Source organism: Rattus norvegicus, chromosome 13, assembly GCF_036323735.1.
Source record: "Rattus norvegicus strain BN/NHsdMcwi chromosome 13, GRCr8, whole genome shotgun sequence".
Taxonomy (NCBI): domain Eukaryota; kingdom Metazoa; phylum Chordata; class Mammalia; order Rodentia; family Muridae; genus Rattus; species Rattus norvegicus.
This window is the reverse complement of record NC_086031.1, coordinates 1,445,055-1,454,072: the sequence shown is the minus strand read 5'-3', so window position 1 is coordinate 1,454,072 and position 9,018 is coordinate 1,445,055. Positions and strand designations below refer to the sequence as shown.

General features: G+C 38.5%; 1 pseudogene; it reads left to right on the top strand.

Moving 5' to 3' along the window:
- Positions 1 to 2,265: 2,265 nt before the first annotated feature.
- Prps1-ps2 (phosphoribosyl pyrophosphate synthetase 1, pseudogene 2) lies at positions 2,266 to 7,704 on the top strand (annotated as a pseudogene).
- The last annotated feature ends 1,314 nt before the right edge of the window (positions 7,705 to 9,018 follow it).

Below are 9,018 nucleotides of genomic sequence, written 5' to 3'. Positions count from 1 at the left end.
CTCTTCACTGCTATTGTATATGGCAATCTTGTCTATACGCATGACTGAGTAGAGAAAGAAAACAGCATTCAATTGATTTTTTGCAAAAATCAATTCTAGAAAAGGTGAATAACAGCTTTTTAAAAGTACATAAACTTTCTAAAGAAGTAGATCCAGTCAAGGGTGTTTCTTCTTCTAACCAGGCACAAAGTCTGTCATTGAATCTCTACTAGTTATATTTTTAATTCCAGGACAATACCTCTTGTTTGCTTTTCATATAGTTCCATACTTCCAGATTGTTGACCATTTTAAAATGCCTCTTCCAAAGATCCAATGGCCTCCCATTGTTACCACATACATACACTATTGGCCTCTCTATCTTGAATCACTAATAAAATGGTTTTAAAAAGTAGGATTCTTCAACCATACAGGAATAATATATTATTGTGTATTCTTTCACTGGAGACCATGGAAACCATCACTTCCCAAGGATTTCTCACCTATCAGCAGGTACTGCTTCCTCCACTCAAATGTTTTCACCAGATTTTCAATTTCCCATTTCATAATTCCATATAACCCTGCCTTCACTAATATGCTCATATTGTGCAAGTACAGGAGAGACAAATGTGTACATACATATAAAAGACAAAACTTGACATTGGGTATCTTCTTCAATTGTCCTCCATCTTATTTTTTTTCAGGCAGGTCTACAGAGTCTCTGATTAATTGCTATACTGGAGAAGAAATATGCATATCACTAGAGCTGCTGCCAATATTGCCAAAACAAAACAAAGTGACAATGACAATGAAAATAACAAACCTAGCAACTTCTAAGTTCAGTCAAAGTCCCTTTTATGTTAAAATAAGAAAAAATGTGATATAAGACAAAACCTCTATAACTCTCCACCGACATATATAGGCTCAAACACATGTAGACACATTCACCTCCTCACAAATAAAAAATAAAAGACATAATCTTTTTCCAGGCTGTGGGATAGGAATGGCATATCTACACTATGGTTTTGGAAGGTTCTTAAGCCAAATTTATGAATTATTCCCAACTCACCTCTAGCATGTGTTAATTCTTTGTGAGCAGGGTTTTCAGTTATTACCTTGATTCCTCTGTGGAAAACATACCTCTCATCTCCTATTCAGTCTTCCAACACACTACACCATCACCATCTTTCTAAGATGGCTCTTGAGAAACAAAGTCCTCAGACATGCTGAAGATATGTTAGACTCAAACTCGTGGACTTATTAAATAAAAGTAGAATGTGTGGTGAGTCAATCAATCATTTAGCTGAGTGCTTACCTTGCAAGCATAAAGGACTCTCTAGTTCAGTTCCGAGATTGCTATTGCTGTAATAAAACACCATGACCAATACCAACTTGAGGATGACACAAGTTATTTCATCTCATAGATAAATCCTTCGCCCAGGGAAATTAAGGCAGGAACCTGAAAGCAAGAACTGATGCAGATGCGGTGAAGTAATGCTATTTACTGTCTTTCCTTGCCTGATATTTTATACAACCCCAGAAGTCCTGATCATAGTAAACTGAAATCACTTACTCATTAATCAATAAAATGCCTAATAGACTTGACTATAGGCCATTGTTATGGAAGTATTTCCTCAATTTAGAGATCCACTTCTGAAGAGATTCTACCTTGTATTAAGCTGACAAAAACCTAGCCAACACATCCTGTTTTACATTTAGAAGAAGGAGGATTTAGATCCTGGAGAAATGGCTCAGTTGTTAAAAGCACTTGTAGCTCGTGCAGAGAATCTGTGGTCAGTTCTTGCTACCCACATGGTAAATCACAAACAAATTTATCCCATTTGCATGGGATCCATCCACCTTTTCTGATCTCCACGTACACAAAGCAATCTTGCATTGCACAAAACACACATTTGTTCATGTGTGTGCGCCCTCTTTTACTCTCTCTCTCTGTCGGACTCTTTGTCTCTGTCTCTGTCTCTGTCTGACTCTTTGTCTTGGTCTCTGTCGGTCTTTCTCTCTCTCTGTCTGTCTCTCTCTCTCACACACACAAACATACACACATACACATGCACAACACTTCACACACACACACACACACACACACACACACACACCACAAAACCATATAGAAGAGAAGATTTTTTAAAAGCTACATATGGTGGCATGTAGTTGTAATTCCATCCCTAGGGAGATGGAGATAGGCAGACCTCTAGGGATCACTGGACACTCATGTTCAATGAACTTCAGATTAAGCAAGAGATCTTGTCTACAAAAGAGAGATGAAAATTGGGAAAAACATTCAATGAAGAGGATGACTACATTTTTCAGAGTGGGTTTAATGAGATAAATGACAATCTAATGGAGCTTTTGAACATGATTAATGATTGCAAGATTATTTCTGCTAGCCAAGTTACTGCAATCATCCCATAATTTCCTTATGCCATCCAAGATAAGAATAAGAGCCAATCTCCAATTCGAGGTAAGCTTGTTGCAAATATGCTATCTGTAGCAGGTGCATATCATATTATCACCATGTATCTACATGCATCTCAAATTCAGGGTTTCTTTGATATCCCAGTGGACAATTTATACAAAGAGCCAGCTGTCCTAAAGTGAATATGGGAGAATATATCTGAGTGGAGAAACTGTACTATTTTCTTACCTGAAGCTGGTAGAGCCAAGAGAGTAATTTCCATAGCAGACCAACTGAACGCAGATATTGCTTTCACTCACAAGGAACAGAAGAAATTCAAAGAAGAAGACCACCTGGTACTAGTATGAAATGTGAAGGATCATATGATTATACTTGTGGATGACATAGCTGACACTTGTGGTACAATCTGTCATGCTGTTGACAAACTTTTATCAGTTGGAGCTATAAGAATTTATATTATCTGAATATAACGGGAAGCAATAATCACTATTCCTTAATATCTCTCAATATCAATGGCCTCAACTCCCCAATAAAAAGACATAGATTAACAAACTGGATACGCAACGAGGACCCTGCATTCTGCTGCCTACAGGAAACACACCTCAGAGACAAAGACAGACATTACCTCAGAGTGAAAGGCTGGAAAACAATTTTCCAAGCAAATGGTCAGAAGAAGCAAGCTGGAGTAGCCATTCTAATATCAAATAAAATCAATTTTCAACTAAAAGTCATCAAAAAAGATAAGGAAGGACACTTCATATTCATCAAAGGAAAAATCCACCAAGATGAACTCTCAATCCTAAATATCTATGCCCCAAATACAAGGGCACCTACATATGTAAAAGAAACCTTACTAAAGCTCAAAACACACATTGCACCTCACACAATAATAGTGGGAGATTTCAACACCCCACTCTCATCAATGGACAGATCATGGAAACAGAAATTAAACAGAGATGTAGACAGACTAAGAGAAGTCATGAGCCAAATGGACTTAACGGATATTTATAGAACATTCTATCCTAAAGCAAAAGGATATACCTTCTTCTCAGCTCCTCATGGTACTTTCTCCAAAATTGACCATATAATTGGTCAAAAAACGGGCCTCAACAGGTACAGAAAGATAGAAATAATCCCATGCGTGCTATCGGACCACCACGGCCTAAAACTGGTCTTCAATAACAATAAGGGAAGAATGCCCACATATACGTAGAAATTGAACAATGCTCTACTCAATGATAACCTGGTCAAGGAAGAAATAAAAAAAGAAATTAAAAACTTTTTAGAATTTAATGAAAATGAAGATACAACATACTCAAACTTATGGGACACAATGAAAGCTGTGCTAAGAGGAAAACTCATAGCGCTGAGTGCCTGCAGAAAGAAACAGGAAAGAGCATATGTCAGCAGCTTGACAGCACACCTAAGAGCTCTAGAACAAAAAGAAGCAAATACACCCAGGAGGAGTAGAAGGCAGGAAATAATCAAACTCAGAGCTGAAATCAACCAAGTAGAAACAAAAAGGACCATAGAAAGAATCAACAGAACCAAAAGTTGGTTCTTTGAGAAAATCAACAAGATAGATAAACCCTTAGCCAGACTAACGAGAGGACACAGAGAGTGCGTCCAAATTAACAAAATCAGAAATGAAAAGGGAGACATAACTACAGATTCAGAGGAAATTCAAAAAATCATCAGATCTTACTATAAAAACCTATATTCAACAAAACTTGAAAATCTTCAGGAAATGGACAATTTCCTAGAGAGATACCAGGTATCGAAGTTAAATCAGGAACAGATAAACCAGTTAAACAACCCCATAACTCCTAAGGAAATAGAAGCAGTCATTAAAGGTCTCCCAACCAAAAAGAGCCCAGGTCCAGACGGGTTTAGTGCAGAATTCTATCAAACCTTCATAGAAGACCTTATACCAATATTATCCAAACTATTCCACAAAATTGAAACAGATGGAGCCCTACCGAATTCCTTCTATGAAGCCACAATTACTCTTATACCTAAACCACACAAAGACCCAACAAAAAAAGAGAACTTCAGACCAATTTCCCTTATGAATATCGACGCAAAAATACTCAATAAAATTCTGGCAAACCGAATTCAAGAGCACATCAAAACAATCATCCACCATGACCAAGTAGGCTTCATCCCAGGCATGCAGGGATGGTTTAATATAAGGAAAACCATCAACGTGATCCATCATATAAACAAACTGAAAGAACAGAACCACATGATCATTTCATTAGATGCTGAGAAAGCATTTAACAAAATTCAACACCCCTTCATGATAAAAGTCCTGGAAAGAATAGGTATTCAAGGCCCATACCTAAACATAGTAAAAGCCATATACAGCAAACCAGTTGCTAACATTAAACTAAATGGAGAGAAACTTGAAGCAATCCCACTAAAATCAGGGACTAGACAAGGCTGCCCACTCTCTCCCTACTTATTCAATATAGTTCTTGAAGTTCTAGCCAGAGCAATCAGACAACAAAAGGAGATCAAGGGGATACAGATCGGAAAAGAAGAGGTCAAAATATCACTATTTGCAGACGACATGATAGTATATTTAAGTGATCCCAAAAGTTCCACCAGAGAACTACTAAAGCTGATAAACAACTTCAGCAAAGTGGCTGGGTATAAAATTAACTCAAATAAATCAGTTGCCTTCCTCTATACAAAAGAGAAACAAGCCGAGAAAGAAATTAGGGAAACGACACCCTTCATAATAGACCCAAATAATATAAAGTACCTCGGTGTGACTTTAACCAAGCAAGTAAAAGATCTGTACAATAAGAACTTCAAGACACTGAGGAAAGAAATTGAAGAAGACCTCAGAAGATGGAAAGATCTCCCATGCTCATGGATTGGCAGGATTAATATAGTAAAAATGGCCATTTTACCCAAAGCAATCTACAGATTCAATGCAATCCCCATCAAAATACCAATCCAATTCTTCAAAGGGTTAGACAGAACAATTTGCAAATTCATCTGGAATAACAAAAAACCCAGGATAGCTAAAGCTATCCTCAACAATAAGAGGACTTCATGGGGAATCACTATCCCTGAACTCAAGCAGTATTACAGAGCAATAGTGATAAAAACTGCATGGTATTGGTACAGAGACAGACAGATAGACCAATGGAATAGAATTGATGACCCAGAAATGAACCCACACACCTATGGTCACTTGATTTTTGACAAAGGAGCCAAAACCATCCAATGGAAAAAAGATAGCATTTTCAGCAAATGGTGCTGGTTCAACTGGAGGGCAACATGTAGAAGAATGCAGATCGATCCATGCTTATCACCCTGTACAAAGCTTAAGTCCAAGTGGATCAAGGACCTCCACATCAAACCAGACACACTCAAACTAATAGAAGAAAAACTAGGGAAGCATCTGGAACACATGGGCACTGGAATAAATTTCCTTAACAAAACACCAATGGCTTATGCTCTAAGATCAAGAATCGACAAATGGGATCTCATAAAACTGCAAAGCTTCTGTAAGGCAAAGGACACTGTGGTTAGGACAAAACGACAACCAACAGATTGGGAAAAGATCTTTACCAATCCTATAACAGATAGAGGCCTTATATCCAAAATATACAAAGAACTCAAGAAGTTAGACCGCAGGGAAACAAATAACCCTATTAAAAAATGGGGTTCAGAGCTGAACAAAGAATTCACAGCTGAAGAATGCCGAATGGCTGAGAAACACCTAAAGAAATGTTCAACATCTATAGTCATAAGGGAAATGCAAATCAAAACAACCCTGAGATTTCACCTCACACCAGTGAGAATGGCTAAGATCAAAAACTCAGGTGACAGCAGATGCTGGCGAGGATGTGGAGAAAGAGGAACACTCCTCCATTGTTGGTGGGATTGCAGACTGGTAAAACCATTCTGGAGTTCAGTCTGGAGGTTCCTCAGAAAATTGGACATTGAACTGCCTGAGGATCCAGCCATACCTCTCTTGGGCATATACCCAAAAGATGCCTCAACATATAAAAGAGACACGTGCTCCACTATGTTCATCGCAGCCTTATTTATAATAGCCAGAAACTGGAAAGAACCCAGATGCCCTTCAACAGAGGAATGGATACAGAAAATGTGGTACATCTACACAATGGAATATTACTCAGCTATCAAAAACAACGAGTTTATGAAATTCGTAGGCAAATGGTTGGAACTGGAAAATATCATCCTGAGTGAGCCATCCCACTCACAGAAAGACATACATGGTATGCACTCATTGATAAGTGGCTATTAGCCCAAATGCTTGAATTACCCTAGATCCCTAGAACAATGGAAACTCAAGACGGATGATCAAAACGTGAATGCTTCACTCCTTCTTTAAATGAGGAAAAAGAATACCCTTGGCAGGGAAGGGAGAGGCAAAGATTAAAACAGAGACTGAAGGAACACCCATTCAGAGCCTGCCCCACAGGTGGCCCATACATATACAGCCACCCAATTAGACAAGATGGATGAAGCAAAGAAGTGCAGACCGACAGGAGCCGGATGTAGATCGCTCCTGAGAGACACAGCCAGAATACAGCAAATACAGAGGCGAATGCCAGCAGCAAACCATTGAACTGAGAATAGGTCCCCCGTTGAAGGAATCAGAGAAAGAACTGGAAGAGCTTGAAGGTGCTCGAGACCCCAAAAGTACAACAATGTCAAGCAACCAGAGCTTCCAGGGACTAAGCCACTACCTAAAGACTATACATGGACTGACCCTGGACTCTGTTCCCATAGGTAGCAATGAATATCCTAGTAAGAGCACCAGTGGAAGGGGAAGCCCTGGGTCCTGCTAAGACTGAACCCCCAGTGAACTAGACTATGCGGGGAGGGTGGCAATGGGGGGAGGTTTGGGAGGGGAACACCCGCAAGGAAGGGGAGGGGGGAGGGTGATGTCTGTCCGGAAACCGGGAAAGGGAATAACACTTGAAATGTATATAAGAAATACTCAAGATAATAAAAAAAAAATAAAATAAAATAAAAAAAATAAAAAAAAAAACTGAAGCAATTTAAAAAAAAAAAGAACTTATATTATCTTGATGCATGGAATCTTTTCTGGATCTGCCATTACTTGAATCAACACTGCATGCTTTGAAGCAGTAGTAGTTACCAATCCCATATATCAGGAGGACAAGGCAAAATATTGTTCCAAAATACAGGTGATTGACATCTCTGTGCTCCTTGCAGAAGCCATCAGGAGAACCTAAAATGGAGGATCTCTCTCCTACATGTTCAGCCATGTTCCCCTATAATGTAATAAATTCTGACGCATTTTGAAAATAAAACCAACCACGTCACTTGTTTTCTTGGTATTGTCAGTCCAGCAGAAGGCCAGCTCAGTTCAATATAGCTTTTTACATCAAACATTAGTTATATTTGAATTTACCCTACATTGAAGAAAGACAGTTCACTTTTAAGTGATAGGATGCCCTACCTGCACTGTTGCATCCTGGCTTTTTTTGTTTGTTTGTTTGTTTTTTTATGAGCCTTGAAGATTTAAGTTGAGCTCACCTGTGTAGACATTAAGATGTATAGACTGTTAAGAGTGTATTCCACAAGGACTTTAGAATGTGACTGACAAAGCTCATACACCATTGCATCTGAACGCTTTGGAGTTTTTACCCAGAATAACAAGCAACCATGCCAGCGCATGTGTAACACGTTTTCAGAGGTCTATGCTATATCACAGCAAGGACTCATAGCATCCTCAAACCTAGTTCAACTGTTAAGCATCCTGTAAGGCAGGGGCAATTAGCTCAATGTAGTAATTCTTGAGAGGAGAAAGCCTGATCCATTGCCATCTGTTCAACTCTATAGCTTGAATACTCTACACCTATTCCTTTCTAGTTGGCTTTCCTTTCATCTATCTTGACCCTTTAGCCAAGGGTTAAGATATCTTGACCCAAGATAGCCAAATATCTTTGACTCAATGACCACTGTAATGAAATCTTTTATAAGACAGACTTGCTTTTTGCTATGTAACTGCTGATAGTCCCATTAGATAACTTGGTATAACATGATCTTCCTTTGCCTACTACCTCTGTGGTGATGAGTTTTATGTGGAGTTTGTAGTACCTTTTGATTATTTGAGTTTCACCCTCCTTGGATCTATTTGGCCTCTCAGTTGAACATATTTCTGCTAAACTGTTATTGTCTTGTGTAGAAGAAAAAATAAAATGTCTGCCATTTGTGAAAATAATGGAAAAGTAAAAGAAATAAAAGGAGGTATGGAGTTGGTTAGGCAGCTCAGCACTTGCAAATGAGGAAAACAATGAACTCCAGACAGCTGTCCTCTGAAATTCACAAGTACATGAATGAATATATGAATATAAAGTGTTTAAAAAGTAAAATATGAATACTCCCTAAGGAACACACCCATGGTTGACATCTGCTCTGCACCCCGTGCAGGGGAACCAATTTTATTTGTGTTTGCATTGGAAAAATTAACAGTAAGACATTATTTACTGAATTTCAATATACCAGGTGATCTGCTTTGATCTGTCAACCCTCAAGTACTACTGCCTAATGAAATGTAATTTGATAATTTTTTGGTCAGTTATGAAGGC